A 22,460-nucleotide genomic window follows, 5' to 3' on the forward strand; every position below is an offset into this window, starting at 1 on the left:
AAGTTAATGATGCCTTTCAACTTCTGTTACACATCTGCACCTTTCAGAGAAGGAGAGTTTGCACAGATGTAATTGGAAATGTTAATACTGGGATCTGCTGTGGGACTGGAAGATGCAGCTAGTGAGGCTGAAAAGTACTTAGGAGGGAAAACCAACCAAGTTGAATCTAGAGTTCCTTCTGGATCCACTAGATTTACTTGATTTGAAAGCCACAGCCTGTGTCTCCCTAGTTGTCCCCAAACCTCATTCTTCCGTCCTCACCTCCTCCATCCCTCTTTCCTGCCCCAACATATAGGAAAACATTTTGGTCCCTCAGGTTCACCTCATGGAATTTCTTGGACCTCTGTGGGCCTAAAATATTCATGTTGTAGAATTGTCATGATCATTCTGGGATCATCACAGAATCCAGTCTGATTTACATGAGGAACACAGTTATAGAACTATAAAAATGTAGGGCTGGAAGTTCATCCCTCTGCCCCCAACACACTGAGGCAGGACCAAGTAAACCTAGAACATTCTTTACAAGTATTTGGCTAGTGTTGAGTAGAGTAAGACAATTACCTCCTGTGTCTTATATAAAGTGACAGAGTCCTGTGGCACCTTATAGACTAACAGGCGTATTGGAGCATAAGCTTTCGTGGGTGAATACCCACTTCGTCAAAGTCCTGTGGCACCTTATAGACTAACAGATGCTAGACTGACGAATACCCATGTCATGCATCTGTTAGTCTATAAGGTGCCATAGGACTTTGTCGTTTTTTACAGATCCAGACTAACACGGCTACCCCTCTGATACTTGTCTTATATAATACACTTCTATTAATATGCCCCAGTATATTAGGCTTTTTCACTGCTGCATCATATTATTGGTTTATGTTCAATTTGTTATCCACCATAATCCCCAGATTCTTTTCAGCAGTACTACTGCCTAGCCAGCTATTCCCCATTTTGTATTCATGGATTTCAGGGCTGGCTCAGGCACCAGCCCAGCAAGCAGGTGCTTGGGGCGGCCAATGGAGAGGGGTGGCACGTCCAGCTCTTTGGCGGCAATTCGACGGCGGGTCCCTCACTCCCTCTCGGAGCGAAGGACCAGCCGCCGAATTGCCACCAAAGACTGAAGCAGCGGCGGTAGAGCCAAAGTCCCGCAGATCGTGATCGTGGCTTTTTTTTTTTTTTTCCTGCTTGGAGTGGCAAAAACCCTGGAGCTGGCCCTGATGGATTTGCATTTTTCCTTCCAAAGTGTAGTACTTTGCATTTTATTGAATTTGACCTGTTGATTTCAGACCAGTTCTCCAATTTATCAAAATCTGTTTGAATTCTAATTCTGTCTTCCAAAGTGCTTGCAACCCCTGCAGGCTTGCTGTCACCTGCAAATTTTATTATACTCTCTGCTCCATTATCCCAGTTATTAATGAAAATGTTGGATAGTACCAGACGCAGAATAAACCCCCTGCAGAACCCTGTTCGATACATGCTCCCAGTCTGACGGCCTTCCTTAGATCTGATGGATAACATACAGGGGCAAATTCTGTTCCCTGCTGCATTTGGGTACAGCTCTTTCTCATTTAAATGGGAGCATATTGCATCCTGAAATGAGTTTCAGTGTAAACAAAGAGTTATTATACGTACATATAATATGGATTTGTACATCTGTGAATTTTCTAAAATTGCTTACCTATGTGTATACCATGGAAAGGAGTTACTTTTTGAACTCTACTCATCTTATCTACAATTTATGATCAATATTAATATTTTTCCAAGCTTTGTTCATTTCTTTAATAATTATCTTGTAGCTCAATTGGGTTTTAATTTACATAATAAAATGCTTGCAATTTTCTTTAGATTATTGTTTATGAATAAAGGAGGCTAATCAGATCAAAGAAAGAAATGTCATCAAAAGGCATCTCACTTGTAATGCTTTTCACTTGTAGTACTAATATATTCCCAATTAGGAAGTACTGATCTAATGCAGTAGCTGTATCCATTACTTTCAGAAATGAACAACCCATGAAAGTTTCAGTACTGAAATTAAATGTTGATATTGTCTAATGATGGTATGTATTGTATGCTTAACAGCATACACATTTAGTTTATGCATGAAATGTTAGAGCACAGATATGTTGTATGTATAACCACACATGTGCTGTACGTAACAAACTGGTTTGTAACTGTCATCCATTGAGCAATGTGTGTGATTCAGAGCTACTGCCAGGATGAAGGTAAACTTCATAAGAACGTCATGGACATCAAACAAAGTAGGCACTTCTTTACCATGTCAGTTTAATAGTAATAATGTTTATCACTTTTAAATAAAGAAGTAGTTAGTATGTATTCTGTAAGGAAGAATTTTTGTTTTGTGTCAAAAAATGCAACTGTTTTTGTTCTTTTTCTGGGGTTACATTTGACGTTGCAGTAAATTTTATAAATACTGAAAGACTTTCCTGGCAAAGCCATGTTTAATATTCCTATGGGAGTATATGTGAAAGAAGTCATGATGATATATTTGATACATAAAATATATAAATATTAAAATGTCAAAAAGCTTGACTTGTTACCTTATGGAGGTTCAAAATCTGTGCTCTGGAAGCTCTTTAGAATAAACGTTTTCATACATGCTCCTAAGAAAATTATAGGGAAATGTACTTTTAAAAAATAAGCATTAATACACCGCTGTTGAAGGATTATTTCCATTTATAATGGTGATAATGTATAAACTATGACAAGTTAAAAAAATAAGTCATGAGACTGTCTCTCAGAAGTAGAGGACTGCTGCAACACTGTAATCATCAGTGCTATTTTTATGTGTACCAGATTTAACATAAATAGGTGCAATAAAACTGTCATCCTCTATTCAGTCCTTGCCCATGATATCTTAATTTTTAGAAAGTCTCTCTCTCTCCCTCTCCCTCTCTTTTAATTTTATACAAATACCATTCGTGGGGAGAAAACCCAAAAACAATTCACTGTACAACTCACATCTTCTCCCCTATTCTATTTTCAGTTCATCTGAGTTTGTAGGAGATGTCATAGTAAATAGCTGTATATACTGAAAAACATTTAATTAGCCCTGTTTCTCAGGTGCATTTCTGTGTAAGGGCTGCTCAATTTATAGCACTAGGGTCTGATCCAAAGCCCATTGAAACAAATGGAAATCTTTCCACTAATTTCGGTGAGCATTAGATCAGGCCTCTATTGTCATTAGTTGTCATGTCTAAGATTCCTATTCAGATAGCACTTTAACATGTTTAAAGTACATTGGGTCACTAATACAGTGGTTCTCAGACTTTCTTATATTGTGGATTGTTTCTTAAAGGAGAGGTCCTTTCATGACCACCTCCCCTCCCAACTCCAATCCTGCATCTATGCTGTGGCAATTGTATTAATTTGGTACTTGAGAAAATAATTTTAAGACAATAATGAGGCACGATGAAAAAGATTCACTTTGAGGTGATGCGTCTGGCTGCTTGCTTACATTTTGTATCATAGGGTGGAGAAATTAATGTTTATTAGGACTCTCACTTCCTGCAGCTTCCGCTATTCTCTTCTCTCTAGCTGATTTTGTAACTTAATTCTGGCCTCCTATGTGTTACTACTCCTCCAGTTTGGGTATCATCAGCAAATCTGGTCAAAGCAGAATATATATTACTGTACCAATTTTTTCTTGGTTATGAAAGACATGAAGTAATTTCAGAGAGTACACAGGGATTATTTGTTTAGAGTGTAGAGATCAGAAATTCCACTGGAATCACCAATGGAATCCTAGAATGGGCTATAGGTATCAGGAAGGTATTGGTAGATGCTTCAGCCTTCTGCCCAAAGCAGCTCCATGGGCCACTGGGAGGTGCTCTGCAGAACACCAATACCCTGTGTAGCACAGTAGGAGAACCATTCAGCTAGTGTGTAATTATTTAGGGTACAATCCTGGACATGGAGTAGAGACGAGCTGAAAGGGTGTTCCTCTGTTGGAGTCAGAGTCCTTATTCCCAACCTGTTTTGGGGCTTATGGAGCTGGTCCAGGTTTACATTGAAAGTCACAGAGTGGGTGAAAGACATTCAAAATGGTCTGTTCCTTCTCTAAGATGCCATTTTGAGCCAGTGGATCTTGTGCCCACAACTCCTTCTGTTGTGAGATTTACTGGGGAGATGTGGAGTAATCTAGCATGATCTATCTATTTTGGGGTCAAATCCTTAGTGATGAGCAGCTGCAACCCTTCACTGACTTCAACAGGATGTGCAGCTACTCATCAGCTACTCAGTATCTCCCAGATTTTGGCCCATCCATTCATATCATCTGTGTAGCAGAAATACAGTATTTCTGCTGTTTGAAAGGTCTTCCTGCCCCATGCTGGGTTTTATAAGTACAGAGATGCACATTTTGAGCCTGCTTCTACTCCTATTGATATTAATGGCAGTTTGGTCAGTGATGACAGTTTGAAGATCAGACACTTCAAAAATAAAACCACTACCCAACATAAATGGTTTCTAACGCTCCTTCCCCCTGATTTTAAATAAACATTTCTTTTTCAAAAAAATTTATATTAACCTTTTGTTAAAGGGACAAGGATAGAAAACAGGCCACTCATGATAGAAAATGAGTTATTCATAACTGCATTAGGATAGTACTTGGCAGTGGAGAGTGTGGAGAGGGTATAGGTGCCAGGATAGAGAGGGTTTGCTTTTGGTTAGATCTTGCCAAAGCTGCTAAACACATTTTGCTTAGATGAACTATTTAAAAAAATTGCAGTAAACCCCTTAATAATTAAAAAAAATACCCCAAACCCTAGTCAAATCCAATAGTGTGATTGGGAGACAAATACAACAACTGGAAGATCTATTAGGAGTAAGAAATAAGGGTGTTGGGCTCGCCAGATCTGGTTGCTGGTATACAACAATGGTGGTTCCTTTATACTCTTTTGATACATAAGGCCCAGAGGGCTGGAGAAGCCTCAACAGTCCCTTTAAGAGGGAGAGCCAGGAGTCTGGAAGGGAATGGGGAGCTCATCTGTAATTAACTCAATGTCCCTTGTGAAACTCTTGAAACAGCCCCCTCCCGCCCCACCTCCAATTTTGGGCTATCTGTTCATTCTTTCTTACCTCCAGGTTTTCATATGTAGATAGGAATAGCTCATTCTCTCTCCCTCCCCCAAGTTGGCTTACTTTTCATCTTTATACTTCTAACAATTATTTTGCAGTAAGATTTTTTTTGGTAAGAAATCAGACTGTGGAGCAATAGTGCAGTTTTCCTGCACTCCCTGTCATGCCAGCCTTGACTATTGTGAGTACAGGTGCTTGAAAATCAGTTTTTCCAATAAAATGTGTGTGATTTACAAATAAGATTATAGGCATGCAATTTTAAGAATCAGTCAGATCAGTGGCTTTCCCCTGCATGTCCCTCAGAATTTTGCCAAAAGAGATTTTACTTGGCTTTATATATTTTGATATCCCTTCTCTAAATGGAACTAGTGTCTTCCCTATATTTTCCCTCCTAGGCCATTGATCCAATTCTTCTATTAGGCACAAGTTACTCAAAAAAGTGAAAAGGGAGTTTCACAGAGATCAAGAAATAATTTTGCATTCATTTTACCCAGCCTTTTGGTCACAGTTAGAAAGAAAGGGGATCTTAATTCTTCTGTTGCCAGGAGGGCACTGAACATTTAATTAATGTTGGCAGAATTTGGCAAGATGGCAGGCTATTTGTTTTATGTAATTGTGGCAGCTTCAAAATAGGTATAGGTCAAAGCTACAGACTTTGGATCCCAACTTTTCCTTTTTTGAGAGTGTTAAATTCTGGTATGGGAGGGGTGTTGATTTAGATTCATTTCTATTTCTAGAGGGACAGTTGCAGTGTACACTTCCAGGAGGAAATAGGGCACTTTAGACAGAGCAAGAGCAACTGTAGGAATCATCAAGCATGACGCTTGCACTAGCATAGGACTGCAAGATGGAGGTCCATCAGTATGTTCTCAAGAGCCAGATCTACGGGCATAGAAGTCTGGTTTTTAGCAAACTCCTTATTTAGGAGAACCACACTTAATTCCATAGTTTGATACTTAACTCTCATTTCCGGTAGATAAGAGTGTGTGTGTGTGTGTTTGGCTATACTTCCAGAATGGTTTTGAGAAATGCTACATAAAAGGGTTTTTTGTTCCACTGGTTTTCTGCTAATTTCATTGCCTCAATCCACTAACTTTGGTAGTATCAGTTTAATGACTTTTTTACATCAGAGTGACTAAATTAAAAAAACTCAAAGCAATTAATGTTAAAAAATGCATTCTAGTTAAGAATTTTTCTTTGTAATAAATACTTACACTGCAATATAACATCCATTTTTAGGAAACTTTTTAATGCACAAAAAGGATAAATCATAGCCTAACCAAAGAACAGATAAATCTGAACAATTAAATTACCCACAAAACTGCCTTTTGTTTTTTTAAATCCTTCATCCTTTTCTTACCATCCTTATGTGGTTTGTCCTCTTTTATATGACTTGATCTCGTTTCTTTTGAGGCCAGACTTCTTCTAGGTACTGGAGAAATCCACATTAGTATTCAGTGTAACAATCTGTGTAGTCATCCTCAATTGTAAAACAAAACGAACACACACACACACACACACACCCCTAATTGAATTCACATTAATAGAGATTGCACAATTAAAATCTCGTATAGCAGACCTCAATTTCCAGCAGCAAGCAAGATGATCAGTATTAGAGTTAAACATCTTTTTAAAAATGTTCAGCATACTGTGATCTAGGAACTCACTTTTCCCCCTGTGGGTTGTCAGTTCCATCCGAAGGATAAGGATGCTGTGCCGTAGACTAGTGTTCTGAAAGTGATTTAAATTGTACATTGTGCATGCAGGTTGTTTCTTCATATCAGCCTATCTAGTAAAATTTTAGGGAGCTTATGTAAGTTTGGCACATGATGTTGGTAAGTGCTTACATGAAGTGTGAAAGCTAATGAATATATTGGAGAAATCATAGAACAGATTGTCTTGTGCAGACTGTCAACTTAGAAGGTCCCTCCCAGTCCTATGTCCTGTGTTCCCATAATCTTTATTGGGAAAACAATTAAGAATTCTTCTTTTGAGTAGCCGTCCTATAGATGCTCCATTGTAGGTGTGCTTGTGTCCCTGCACTGGTGATCGGAGAAGTTTGGTAGCAGTGTCCGTTCGGCCCGCACATACACTGTTCCCCCAGCATTGTGCAGGTGAACCCCCTCAGTTCTTTATCAGCCACCCCTTGCTAGAGACAGAGCTATTAGCAGTCCATTCATTGGATTGTTAACTCTGTTTGAATTCTAATAGCTAGTTAGTCCTTTTCTAAGTCTTAGAGTTCCTCTAGTTCTTTTTCTTTCCCAAAACAATGACAAAAAAGAAAAAAACTTTCCCCCTTGTCTGGGGATTGCCCCAGCATGGGATATGCCCAGTTCATCGGGGTTTAAGAGGTGCCTCTCATGCAAAGAAGCCATCTCAGTAGTGGATGGACGTTCCCGCTGCATCTGTTGCTTTGGGGAAAGCCACATTTCCCAAAGATGTGGTCTCTGCCATCAACTGAAGTCTGGATCTTGGAAGGACTGAGAATTGAGACTAAAACTCTTCCTCATGGAAGCAGTACTCTAACTGTCCTCTAACTGCACCAAGAGTCACCCAGGCAGTGTGCATCTTTCCCACAGCCCTTGACATCTAAGGACTATGAGTCAAAGAAAACAACCATGGACCCCTCGTGTAAGGCTTAAAAAGGAGAGCTGTGTGTCCCCAGAATGAGCCCCGGACTAGCCAAAAAAGATCTTCAGCACATTCGGTATTGTCGGCACCAATGGCACTGAAGCCATCCAGACATGGTATCCATAGCTCATGAGAATCCAGTGTGGCATGTACCATTTATACACCTAAAGACCTGACAGGCACAGGCACTGAAGCAATGGTACCAATAGGGAAAGACAAGGACAGGGACTGGACTACCTCTGGAAAGATGTTGGCGGTATGGAGATTAGCATTGGTACAGTCAACAGCATACCATCCAGCAGACTGCCCGAGGGGATGGGGAACGAGGGGGGCAAGTGGGGCAAATTGCCCTGGGCCCCACAGGGGTCCTCACGAGAATATAGTATTCTATAGTATTGCAACTTTTTTTTATGTAAGGGGCCCCCGAAATTGCTTTGCCCCAGGTCCCTTGAATCTTCTGGGCGGCCCTGCCATCCAGCCTCAGAGCGCCTGGTATGGCCAAGATCACTGGTCCCCTTGGTGCCATCAACCAGCACCAATGACTGCCATCAGTACAGAATAATGACGGAACCACAAGAGTTCAAATACTCAAAGAACCTCGAGGTATCTGAAATACCAGAGTTTATCTCAAACATGGGAATCTTCACCAGTACTGTGTCACGCACCTCCATTTTCTAGTGGAAAACCTAGGAGGAAATCTCTGACTGGTTTGGTCACAGAGACCCCATTGGGACTGTCACCTGACATGCTGAAACTACCTCTGAGCCCGTTTTCTCTGCCAGCTTGGGACTCCAGAACCCTGTCTTGTTGAGCCAGACATGCTATTGCACTGCAACACAGACCCAGGTCTGGTGCATGCCTCCAAAGCTGCAGGCTTTAACTGAAAATCACTCAGTAAATTACCTGTCTCCAGCACCCAAACACCCAGCTCCCAGTGGGATCCAAACCTCAAATAAATCTGTTTTACTCTGTATAAAGCTTATACAGGGTAAACTCATAAATTGTCCACCCTCTATAACACTGATAGAGAGAGATGCACAGCTGCTTGCTCCTCCAGGTATTAATCACTTACTCTGGGTTTAATAATAAACAAAAGTGATTTTAGTAAGTATAAAAAGTAGGATTTAAGTGGTTTCAAGAAATAACAGAAGGAACAAAGTAAGTTGCCAAGGAAAATAAAACAAAACACGCAAGTCTAAGCCTAATATATTTAAGAAACTGAATGCAAGTAAATCTCATTCTCAGAGATTTTACAATAAGCTTCTTTCACAGACTAGACTCCTTTTTAATCTGGGCTGAATCCTTTCCCCTGGTACAGTCCTTGTTAGTTCCAGCTCAGGTGGTAACTAGGAGATTTCTCATGACTGCAACCCCCTTTGAACTGTTCCACCCCCTTTTATAGTTTTGGGACAAGGCAGGAATCCTTTATCTCTCTTTGGGTTCCCACCCTTCCTTCTAAATGGAAAAGCACCAGGTTTAAGATGGATTCCAGTACCAGGAGACATGATCACATGTCACTGTAAGACCTCATTCTCCATTCTTTCAGGGTTGGCCTGCATGTACCCAGGAAGGTTTGTGAGTAAACACAGCCATTTACAGCCAATTGTCCTGGTTAATTCCAAACCACCATTAATGGCCCACACTTTGCATAATTACAATAGGACCTTAGAGTTATATTTCATATTCCTAGTTTCAGATACAAGAATGGTACATTCATACAAATAGGATGACCACACTTAGTAGGTTATAAGCTTTGTAATGATACCTTACAAGTGACCTTTTGTATAAAACATATTCCAGTTACATCATATCCACATTCCAAGCATATTTTCATAAAGCATATGGAGTGCAACGTCACAAAATCATCTCCTATCATTCTTCCTGTACTCCTTATAGTGCCTGTTACCAGCCTGGGCCCCCTCAGTCATACCCATCATCTGTTCCTCAATTACTGTGGTATGGCCAACCATGGGCCCAACCACTGTGATCCCTACTGGGATCCCTGGGTGGCATATAGACTCCACGCCTTCCGAACATCCAGCATGGCCCACCGTGAGCCTTTGAGGCACTCTCCCTCAGCCACCATATCCAGAGTCTCTGATCCTCTCAAAGAGATCATGGAGGAACAAGAGGTTGGATTTGAGGAGGAGGTCATACCACAGACCAACATCTCTTCCTCCTCTCCAGACGAGGCAGTGATGATCACTCCACCGTGTCTCACAGACAACTTCAGGCTGTTTCAGGATCTGGCTAAACAGGTGGCAGATGCATTACAGGTACCTCTTGAGGTAAAAGACACTCACCATAAACTCCTTGACATCTTATACATCTCTTCTCCCTCCAGAATAGCCTTCCTAATCAACGAGGCCCTTCTGGATCCAGCCCAGCTTGTATGGCAAACTCCAGCATCTGTCACACCTATCTGTAAATGGGCTGATAAGAAATATTATGTCCTGGCGTAGGATACAGATTTTCTCTTTTTCCCATCACCTCCGTAATTTGATTGTTCTAGATGCAGTGAACTCCCGAGGTTGTCAACACCAGGCGAAGTCCACCCAGTGACAGAGATTGAAAGTGCCTTGACCTTTTTGAAAAAAAAGCCTATTCATCTGCCACACTGCAATTCAGCATTGTAAATTATCAGGCCCTGACCGCAAAATACAGTTACATCAGTTACTCCAAGCTCAAAGCATTTATTGATCAGTTCCTTGAGTCACATCGTCAACCGTTTTGTTCCATTGTTACTGAAAGACAACTAGTGACCAAGACAGCACTCCAGTCAGCACTTGATGCAGCCGACCCAGCAGTCTGATCCATCTACACTTCTGTCATTATGTGGCAAGAATCATGGTTGCACCTCTCTGGCTTCCCTAAGGAAATGCAAACAACAGTAGAGAACCTCCCTTTCAAGTTCACTAAATTGTTTGCCGAGAAGACTGATGCGTCCCTCCATATTCCGGGGCTACTTTTCAGTCATTAGGGATTTATACACCCGGACAGAAAAAGAAAATTTAGTCCTCAACCTCAACATAAATCCCGCACAGCATACTTTCCAACTCAGCACTCCTCTGAGCCAAAAAGGAAAAAAATCCAGGTTTTCAAAGCATAATCCATCAGGCCCTCAGTCTTCCTCTTCACAACCACCCGCCTCAAACCATCAGTTTTGACAGCTTGGCAGAGCCGGCCTTAGAGAAAATGGCACCCTGGGCAAACTTGCATTTTGGTTCCCCGGGAGGTGTGGTGTGCCCCCCCATTTCTCCTGGCCCTCATGGGCTCCCCAGGCTCCCCACTCTCCCTTCACCCCTAACCCCTGCGCTGCACCCCCTTCATCCCTAGCCCCTGCACCTCCCTCCTGTTCCCCTAATTCCTGCACTGTGCCCCCTTCACTTCAGCCTGCACACCCCTCCTGCACCCCTAACCTCTGCGTCCCCTTCCTGCACCCATGTGGAGAAACTGACCTGGATGGAGCAGCTGGCATTGCTGCTCACTCCTTCACTGGACTGCTGCTGCTCCACCCCAAGCACCCCTAGGAAGCTGTGAGGGGGGGGAGCGAGGAGCAATGTCAGGGTTTCCTGCATCCAGGTCACTTTCCCTGCCTGGGTTACGTAAGGAGAGGGCAGGAGAGTAACAGCTTCAGATGCCTCACAGCCCAGGTGGGGAAATTGGCCAGGATGCAGGGAGCACTGGTGTTGTGTGTGTTGTGGGGAACTATGTATCATAGGGTATGTCTACACTACAAGAGTAGTTCGATTCAACTTAATTCGAATTTGTGGAATCGACCTTACGAAGTCGAATTTGTGTATCCACACTAAGGACACTAATTCGACTTTGTGAGTCCACACTAACGGGGCCAGCGTCGACTTTGGAAGCGGTGCACTGTGGGAAGCTATCCCACAGTTCCCGCACTCCCCGCTGCCCATTTGAATTCTGGGATTTCCCCCCAATGCACGTTGGGGGGAAAACTGTGTCGAGGGTGGTCTCGGGTAACTGTCAGAATTCAACAGTCCCTCCTGCCAGTGGGAAATCAGTTCGCGCACTTTTTCTGGTCAGTGACAGCGCGGACGCCACAGCACTGCAGTGCGACCATGGAGCCCGCTGCGATCATCGCTGCACTTATGGCCGTTGTCAACTCCTCGCACCTTATCGTCCACCTCTTCCACAGTCAGATGCTAAGAAATCGGGCGAGGCGGCTCCGGCAGCGCGGTGAGGACATGAAGTCAGAGAGTGGCTCAGACCTCTCACAAAGCACGGTACGCCGCGCCGTGGAGATCATGGTGGCAATGGGTCATGTTCATGCTATGGGACGGCGATTCTGGGCCCAGGAAACAAGCACGGACTGGTGGGACCGCATAGTGCTGCAGGTCTGGGATGAATCACAGTGGCTGTGAAACTTCAGGATGTGTAAGGGCACTTTCCTTGAACTGTGTGACTTGCTGTCCCCTGCCCTGAAGCGCCAGGACACCAGGATGCGAGCAGCCCTGACTGTGCAGAAGTGAGTGGCCATAGCCCTGTGGAAACTTGCAACGCCAGACAGCTACCGGTCAGTAGCGAACCACTTTGGCGTGGGCAAATCTACCGTGGGGGTAGCCGTGATGCAAGTTGCCAACGCAATCGTGGAGCTCCTGCTGTCAAAGGTAGTGACCCTGGGAAACGTCCAGGTCGTCATAGATGGCTTCGCCGCGATGGGATTCCCAAACTGCGGTGGGGCTATACATGGGACTCACATCCCTATCCTGGGACCGGCCCACCAGGCCAGCCAGTATATTAACCGAAAGAGCTACTTTTCAATGGTGCTGCAAGCACTGGTGGACCACAGGGGACGCTTTACCAACATCAACGTCGGGTGGCCGGGCAAGGTTCATGACGCGCGTGTGTTTAAACGCCTGCAGGAAGGTAGTTTCTTCCCGGACTACAAAATAAATGTTGGGGATGTGCAGATGCCTACAGTGATCCTCGGGGACCCAGCCTACCCGCTAATGCCCTGGCTCATGAAGCCCTATACTGGCGCCTTGGACACTGACAAGGAGCTCTTCAACTACCGGCTGAGCAAGTGCAGAATGGTGGTGGAGTGTGCTTTCGGACGTCTGAAGGGGAGATGGAGGAGCTTACTGACTCGCTCAGATCTCAGCGAAACCAATATCCCCATTGCTATTGCAGCTTGCTGTGTGCTCCCCAATCTCTGTGAGAGCAAGGGGGAGACCTTTATGGCGGGATGGGAGGTTGAGGCAAATCGCCTGGCTGCTGATTATGCTCAGCCAGACACCCGTGCAATTAGAAGAGCCCAGCGGGAAGTGGTGTGCATCCGGGAGGCTTTGAAAGCTAGGTTCCTCAGCGAGCAGGGTAACCTGTGACAGTTCTGCTACAAGCATTACGCAAGATTTATACAGGGTGCTACAAGCATTATTAAAAACTTCTATGTGAGTGTCTGGTATCGTAAAATTTTTGGGGCAGCACCTTACAGTAACTATCTATACAAATGATAATTGTGTTGTAGATGGCCAGGAGCACCACTGCCTTTTAAGGTTGTCCGACTCTTCTCAACATAAGACTGTTTTCAGATGGTTATATCTTTGCAACACTGTAACTGTTTTGTCTGAAATTTTCCATGCTGGGTAACTATTCATTTTTTATTTTATTATTATTTTTATTTATTTTTCAGCCAAAACAAGAGTTTGGTCATTTCTGTGAATGAGGCTAGTGAAAAATATGTTTTGCCCATGTTTTTTTAAAAAAAAAATCTAGTAAACCTTTCTTTGAGAAGCTCTAGCACCCCCATGCTTTGGAGCCGGGATTTGGAATTTGGTAGGGGTGGTTGTTGGGTCAGGGATGTACCTTTTGCACTCCTGGTGAAAATCTGTCTAAATTTGACAAAGTTGTGAGCCTTTAAAAATTGAGGTTTACACATGTTCAGTAGAGACTTGAGATTTCAGCAGATAAATTCCTCGTAGATTCTGTCTGCATTGGCCTAGGGCTGAAAACAAGAGGACTTTCCTGGCATTTTGCAATCGTCCTGCACCTATGCTGGGTTTAGGTCTAGGCACTTAAAAATGGGAAGCCTGTCTCTCCTATGCTCTCAATGAAACCTTGCTGGATGTAGGCATCATGGAGGAGGAAGCTGCCTAATTAGAATACAGAGGGGACAAGAGCCATATCTCTGCGAAAGGGGACTACAGAAACGGAGACAAGGCTGACAGTGGGAGAGGGAAATTTGGACTGGGAGTTGCGGGGCAGGGGGACTGGAAGTGACTGGGAAGATACACTGGGATGTGGGAGAAATGGACACTGAGATTGGACAAGGAGCTTGGGGAGGGATACTGGACAGGGTGCCAATGGGGACAAAGGACATGGGTGGGGGGTGGCTGGGCCAGGATGGGCAGCGGGGGGGGCGGGGGGGGAAGAGAGTAGAGGGAGGAACTGGGACTGGCAGTGCAAGGAGACTGAAACAGCACAGGTAATCTTTATTTTGGCATTTGCTAACTTTTGAGTGCTTGGTTTTGCAACTTTAATGTTCTTTTAACAAAGTTCTTTGTAATAATATAGAATGGGATTTTATAAAATCTATATGGATTTCCTATCTGCATTTCTTTTAAAAAATATACATTTTCACTGCTGCAATTATGGTTCAGTATTCCATTGTCTGTAGCTTAATTATCCAGAATATTTTTGGGTTATTTTTAATTACAGTGTTTAACAATACATTTGATACTTTATTGACTGAACTGCAGGCTATTAAATTGTCTATTGCAGACTAATGTGCAAACCAGATTTGATATTAGAGCTTTTAATGATTCCCCCCAACCTTCTGTTGTGTTTTCATTTTAACCCACACTCTTTTTCCCAAGAAAGGAATGATGAGATATCTGAAAGCATTTTATTATCTTAACTTCTAAGGCACGTGTTTCATTACATAGTGACTTTCGCCAGGAGCATAGGCAGACTGTTGCTCTTAGAAAGAGTTAATGGATTGGTCTCTTCTGAACATGGCCTGGGAATATTTTTATACACTTGTAGATGGCAGTTCAGCCTTCAGATGGGTTTGGCTAGCAGCACTAGAGTCTACAATGCCCTTGCTTTGCTTTTCAGTTTTCTTGGCTGAACCCAATAATTGTAAGCTGGAGGTGACTTGCAGATGACCCTAACTTCTACAAACGTAAGTCTCATATTCCACAGATTAGCCTTACATCAGAAATTAAGATAACTTTTGTAAATAGTTAATCTGAACTCTTGACCTCCTGTGGCAGAAATGTCCATTTTAAAACTTTTACGTACACAGCATTCGATAATGAACAAATAAATCACATTTCAAGATGATAGCACAAAAATGCTCAATACAAAGATGGACATATTGGTGACCCTTGGAAAGGTCAAAGTTTAAATGTGGATTTCTCTTTCCTTGTTTACTTAGTAAGTTATAATGAGGGTACATCAAATTTCAAGAATCCATCTCAATAGAAACATAAAATTGTCAATAAGTCATCCCATTACAAGTGTCAATAATCTATTAGAAACCTGGACATTTGATGGTAGAATCAACCATAATGGGATGAATACTTTCTACTGTTTCTAGTTATGAACTGTAATTTGTTTGTATCCTTTTAAAAATATTTTACATCTATTTATGATGCATTGTGTGGGACTCACTTCAACAACAAATTGACACTAAAGTAGTAGAACATCCATATTTTTCTGATCTTTTATTGCTGCTCAGACTAGACCTGATTTATCTGTGGGGAGATGTTGGTGACCACAAACATGAAGCCCCATGCTAAGAGGCTCCAAAGCTTCCTTAGGAGGAGGCTATACACAAGAGGCCAAATTTTCCTCTGTTACCCTCCATCTGTTTCACTGAAGTCAGTGGAGGGCCTCAGTGTAACTGAGAGCAGAATTAAACCAAGAATATATTAATCAGAAATCAAAGCAGTGGAGGATTGGGATTTTCTGGTCTCCAGAAAGGCCTGATAAATTAGAACTTTTAAAAGTAATTTCTGGAGAGCTGAAAGGAAAGTGGACACTGATACAATCCTATTTTCTGTAGTACAGTGTAAAACAGTGCTTCTCAAAGCCGGTCCGCTGCTTATTCAGGGAAAGCCCCAGGCGGTCCGGGCCGGTTTGTTTACCTGCCATGTCCGCAGGTTCGTCTGATTGTGGCTCCCACTGGCTGCGGTTCGCTGCTCCAGGCCAATGGGGGCTGTGGGAAGGGCAGCCGGCACATCCCTGGACTCGCGCCGCTTCCCGCAGCCCCCATTGGCCTGGGACGGTGAACCGTGGCCAGTGGGAGCCACGATCGGCTGAACCTGCAGACGCGGCAGGTAAACAAACTGGCCCAGACCGCCAGGGGCTTTCCCTGAACAAGCGGCAGCCTGACTTTGAGAAGCACTGGTCTAAAACACTTAGCAACAATCTATTACTGTGAGGGAAGAACCATTTTAAGGATCCTATTGGCCTCCTATTGAAGCAGGGAGCTTTACCACTGACTCCAGTGGAAGCATGGTCAAGCCCTAACATTAGTGTGAAATGAATCCATAATCACTGCTATTAAGAGTTTTTTTATATTGTCTTTACTATGCATTTTGTGGAGTGACATAATTTCTCTTTCAAGCTTTAAATGGTAACTTCTTATTCTTCTTCGAGAGATATCCCTGTGGGTGCTCCACTCCAGGTGCCGGTGCGCCCCTGCACCTTTGATCGGAGATTTCTGCAGCAGTACTCGTACCGGCCACGCATGCACAGAGCCTGCCCCCTCACCCCCGCTCTGAGTATACCTCTTATTGAGCATGCGCGGCCGGTTCCTTCAGTTCCTTCTCTACCGTACTCGGCTTGAGACGGAGCTCAGCAGACTCGTTAAAGAATTTCTTTCCTCATCTTAAAATAACTCGTAGTTAGCTAGTTTCTTGTTAGTTAGTGTTACTTACCTTTTTTCTACCGTTTAAAAAAAATAATTTTTTTTTCTCTCAGCCGCAGCCGCTTCAGACATGCCTGGCTCCACAGGCTTTAAGCGCTGCTCCTCCTGTAAGAACCTTTTTAAAAGGGTTGCCAGCGAGCTTAGAATCAACTTAGAGGAAGTCCCGGACCAACAACATGAGTTAACGGACATCCTGCAGCCCTCTTCTTTGTCCAGCGTGGCATTACCAATCAATGCAGCCCTTCTGGAACCCGCTAAGTCCATCTGGCAGGCTCCAGCCACAAGCCAGCCTACCTGCAAACAAGCGGACCGTAAATACTTCATTCCCTCTAAGGGCTCTGAATTCCTTTTCTCACATCCTGCGCCAAACTCACTGGTAGTGGATGCAGCCAACCAAAGGAACAAACAACAATATTTCCGCTCCACCCCAGCCAACAAGGAAAGCAAACGCTTGGACCTCCTTGGTTGCAAAGTATATGCCTCTTCAACTTTACAATTTCGAATTCCCAATTATACTGCAGTTCTTGCAAAGTATGAACACAGAAACTATAACAAATTCATGGACTTTATTGAACTTCATGGCTGAGACAACCGTGGTTCCCTTTCCTCACCAGAATGTCAATTCGACCACCAATCTCACTGCCTCTCATCTCGAACCTTTTATCACAGCAACACGGCCAGCTTCTTCACCCCAATCTCTCCATGCTTCATCTCAAAGCCTGGTACCTGCATGGTTCTCCTAAAACGAACTAGATTGTTCCGAACAAGTTCAAAGAGTGCTCCTACACAGCAGAACACAATCCACCCGTACCACCTATCTCCGAAAGTGGAAGCGATTCACAGTATGGTGTTCCAACTAAACAACTGTCTCCTACATCCACACCCCTTCCCCGCATACTCGACTACCTATTGGACATCAAGCAAGCCGGCCTTTCCTTCAGCTCCATCAGAGTCCATTAAGCTGCCATCACAACCTTTCATGATACAATCGACAATACCTCGGTCTTCACTCATCCCATCACCAAGTGTTTCCTGAAGGGACTCCAAACCCTATACCCAGACATTAAGCCATCTACCCCTCCGTGGGATCTTCACCTAGTATTGTCCTGTCTAACTCATCAACCCTTTGAGCCCTTAGCCACCTGCTCCCTATTACACCTCTCGATGAAAACAGCTTTTTTGGTGGCGATTACCTCCACCAGACAGGCAGGAGAGATAGCAGCCCTTATGGCAGATCCACCATATATGCTCTTTTTCAAGGACGAGGTTACCCTAAGGCTACATCCCAAATTCCTTCCAAAAGTTCATGCCTCATTCCACATTAATGAGCCAATACATCTACTAACTTTCTTCCATGCAAACTCTTTCGAAGCCACAGTGCACACGCTGGATGTGCGCAGGGCCTTGTCCTTCTATTTGGACAGAACCCTTCAGAAACTCTTCTAGACTTTTTGTCTCCATTGCAGAGCACTCCAAAGGCATGCCTATCTCTACCCAGAGACTTTCAAACTGGATCTCTGATTGCATATGACTCTGCTATCGGATAAAAAACATTACACCTCCAGCATCCATCAGAACCCATTCCACTAGATCTGTATCTACCTCTGTAGCCTTCTTACGTAAAGTGCCATTGACTGACATCTGTAAAGCAGCCACTTGGTCCTCCGAACACACATTTGTTAAACACTATGCCCTTACTCAGGGCCCTCTCTCTGACACACGATTAGGTAGAGCAGTATTATCTACTGCATTCCTACCACATCCGAAGTCCCTACCTCCTTGAGATATACTGCTTCTAAGTCACCTGGAGTGGAGCACCCACAGGGACATCTCTCTCTCGAAGAGGAGGTTACTCACCTTGTGCAGTAACTGACGTTCTTCGAGATGAGTGTCCCTGTGGGTGCTCCACTACCTACCCTCCTCCCCTCTACTTCGGAGTTGGGGTAGCCTCCGTTGTAGAGAAGGAACTGAGGGAACCGGCCCCGCATGCTCAATAAGAGGTATACTCAGAGTGGCGGGGGGAGGGCAGGCTCTGTGCATGCGTGGCTGGTACGAGTACTGCTGCAGAAATCTCTGATCAAAGGCACAGGGGCGCATCGACACCTGGAGTGGAGTACCCACAGGGACACTCATCTCGAAGAATGTCAGTTACTGCACAAAGTGAGTAACCTCCTCTTCTTGCTTTGCAGCACTGGTGGTTTACTTGCTTACATAACACTGTAATTATGAGGAGGTTGAATATATCCAATTTTCTGACTAAATTGTAGCATCCTATTTAAATGTCTTTTTAACATCTTAAAAAAGCTTATTTTGTAAAAGTGTATTTCAAATTAAACTGTCATCTCAGTGAAAATGTATTGTTTAATTAAGAAAGCTATTAAAAAAGGATAACTAAGACAACAAAATTCAAAAAGTAACTGAGTTCACCAGTAGGCATTCCCTTTCCTCTTGAAACTATGTGAATGCATTCTCATCTAATGACCTTTAGCAAATTGAGGCAGACATTTAACACTGTTAGTCTTAAAAATTCAAAATGTCACTGAGAGTGGCTAACATTTAGTTAGTAGAGTTAAAATGGAGATTGGTAATAACCACTGACAAAATTTAACTGGGGATGTTAATAATGTGAACACTTTTGTGCTAATCGTAGGGGGGAAAGAGCTTAATAGCAAGCTATATTACAATATTGCTATTGAGATGGGCTAACTGTTCGGATATTAAAATTATTCCATAAGAAGAAGAAAATCTATACATTAACACCAGTTAAGGTTTTTCTTCATTTCCCTTATTCTAACTTTTTCATTTTCTTTATCTTTCTAAATTGCATTGGATCAAATTCTGCTCTGACTTGCATCCATATGACTCCATTAAGTCTATCTGTCTAAGGGCAGAGGTTGGTTCCATATCTGCATGCACAGCAGGTGAGGTGGGCCTACGTACATAGGGTGCTGCAGAAAGACCATGTTCAGATGACTTGATAATAAGTGTAATCTACTATTTCCTGCTTTGTGTGTGAACACAGAACATGCATTGGCCATTCTCCTTGCATCTTATTCAAGCAGCATATAGTCATAGTTCTTCAATATTGGCATCCACTTCATTTTATTCTTTATTCCATGACACAGGGCCTGGCTCGCTGTTCTCCTGTATTCTGTGCTGTCAGTGATAGCTGTGTAAAATGAGGGCAAAGTGTGCCATGTGTTTGCTCTAAGTTGTGCTTCAGAACTAGACCCGCTTAAAGCTGTATTCAAACCTGATGCCTATGTTGGGCACAGAAATTCCACCCATCTGCCTCAACAGATGGGGGAAGGTGAATGGTCTGGCAGCAAAAGGGGACAAGCTGCCGCAGTGAGGGAGAGAATGTTCAATGAAGGACACCACGTATCTCCTCTCCATTCCTCATAGAGTGTCTGGCACCCAGTGGCCATCTATAGGGGAGGTGCTGATTCTCCAGCTTCAGGGATTTAACCTGGAGCACGGGCCATGTGAAAAGGCCGATCTTGAAGATATTGGTCATTGACATCAATTTGAGCAGGACTGAGGCCGAGTTGGTCTGATTCTGACCTCTAACTAAGATGTTTTTAGCACTATATTAATGTCAATGGAGTTACCCCTGATTCTCACCAATGTGAGATCAGAATCAGGTTCTAAGTATTAGGACTAACATTATTTCTGTAACTTTTTTTTTTAAGTACAAAAGATGTAGCCAATTGACTTTATGTTGTTCTTGGGAGTCATTTTGAATCACTGTCTTATGTACAAAGGTAAATTAATTCCATGTTAGTGTCAGTGTGTTTAAAAACCAGATTCAAACAGAAAAAATGTGGATGAGGGATGCCCTGTGTTTTCCATGCTGTTTTCTCAAAAGTTTACTTACATACAGCAAGCATCAACAGATAAAGTAACATTTAAATATTTTATTTAAATAAAACAACTTTAAAATTAAATAATTGAAAATGTAGTAAATATGACCCTTTAAAGAAAGGCATCGAAAGAAATATTCAGTATATTGAAATCTCAATATTGGTTTGGTTTTGTGTTTTATTACCCAGGGCAGCACGGTGATTAGTATTTCGTGTTTCTGTGATGTTTCCTGTATCTTTGTGATCTCATAAACAAGATCAGTGTAAGCTGGTTTATTTGTAATTGCTTTAGGACTGTAACAGTGATAATTTTGATGAAGTGTCACAGATAGAGGGCCAAATTCAATCCTGGCTTGCACTACATGCAGCCTCATTAAAGGTAATGAAATTGCACACTGTACAGTAAACTCTCTGAAATTATTTCTACAGACTCTGGTTGTATTGCATGAATATATTATTGGAAGGGTGGCTGCTAATATTGTATTGACCCTGGTGACTTCACTGCTAGAAGCACAGTGGGTCCTGTTCTCTTCACAATTATCCCTGTTTTCTATTAGCATAAATCTATTTATTTAATTGGCGTTACTGCTGATTTGCAGTAATGTAGTTAGAATCATGATGAAGTCATTGAACATGCAGATACAATGTTAACAAAAGAGAGGATTGTGGTATAATAGGCTTCATAGCAATACTTGTGATTTTCAGTAATTTATGTAAAGTATTTCGATAAATTACTTAAATTCACAAGTAACCAACTGCTACTTATAATGCAGTGGGCTGGATTCTGATTTCCATTACAAGGTGGGAATAGCTCCATGGAAGGCTAGGCATAAAACCAGTATGGGATCAGAACTGGGTTCATTGCTTTCTAAGTTCAGTAGGTAAGATACAAATTCTGCTGCTATCAAAGCCCATGGTAAAACTTCCAGGGTCAGACCCAAAAGCTCAAATTCTACTCTTAGATATGCACATTGCTGTTGGGGATCTGAGGACAGAGTGTAACCTAATAGTTTTACCAAAGAACTCAACAACCATATATTTAGCTGTCCACCATTAACATGCTAGTGTATAGATCTTTTAGCCATTCTCCTACCTGGGGAGGCTCTAGGCACCAGCAAAGCAAGCACCTGCTTGGGGCAGCCCATTTGCAGGGGCGGCAGGGATCCAGCATGGGAGCTGAGAACCAACAGGGGGCTCTGGGAGCTGTAGTTCCTTGGTTAGCTCCCTGCCTATAGAGCCAGCCCTGGAGCAGGGAAAGAACTACATTTCCCAGCATTCCCTTGGCCACTACCAACTGGAAAGGAAGGAGGAGGACCTAATGTGGCAGCATGCTGTGAGTGGAGAGTTGCACCATATTTTAACATTCAAAAAACAGGACACTCCATGGGGTGCCACCATCCACTCCCTGCCACCATCCACTCCCTCCGACTGCCCCCCACAGAAACCCCAACCCATCCAACCCGCCCTGCTCCCTGTCCCCCGATCACTCCCTCCTGGGACCCCTGCCCCTAACTGCCCTCCAGGACCCCACCCCCTATCTAAGCACCGCTGGTCCTTGTCCCCTGATGGATCCCTGCCCCTAACTGCCCCTTGGGACCCCACCCCCTATCTAAGCCTCCCTTTTCCTTGTCCCCAACTGCCCCCTCCTGAGACCCCCCCAACTTCCCCCCTAGGACCCCACCCCCTACCTGTCCCCTGACAAACCCCTGGGACTCCCATGCCTATCCAACCACTGCCTGTCCCCTGACTACCCCCGAACCCCTGACCCACCTAACCCCCCCTTCTCCCTGCCCCTGACTGCCCCCCCTGAACCTCTGCCCCATCCAACCCCCCCTGCTCCCTGTCCCTTGACTGCCCCCCAGAACCCCCTACCCCTTCTCCAACCCCCCTGCCCCCTTACCGTGTCACTCAGACCTGCGTGTCTGGCTCAGCGCAGTGCCAGACACGCTGCTGCATACATGCTGCCATGC

The 22,460-nt window shown here is 43.6% G+C and overlaps 1 protein-coding gene across 1 annotated transcript in view; it reads left to right on the forward strand.

Annotated features, from left to right (window-relative positions):
• Window positions 1–22,460, forward strand: part of LRRC7 (leucine rich repeat containing 7) — a 352,531-nt gene that overhangs the window by 18,493 nt on the left and 311,578 nt on the right. Inside the window, exon 2 of the mRNA XM_045028890.1 lies at window positions 14,809–14,875. The gene's annotated coding sequence lies outside the window, so the exon portion shown is untranslated. The remainder of the gene's footprint in view (window positions 1–14,808; window positions 14,876–22,460) is intronic.

This window comes from Mauremys mutica, chromosome 8 (genome assembly GCF_020497125.1).
Source record: "Mauremys mutica isolate MM-2020 ecotype Southern chromosome 8, ASM2049712v1, whole genome shotgun sequence".
In the NCBI taxonomy this organism is placed as follows: domain Eukaryota; kingdom Metazoa; phylum Chordata; order Testudines; family Geoemydidae; genus Mauremys; species Mauremys mutica.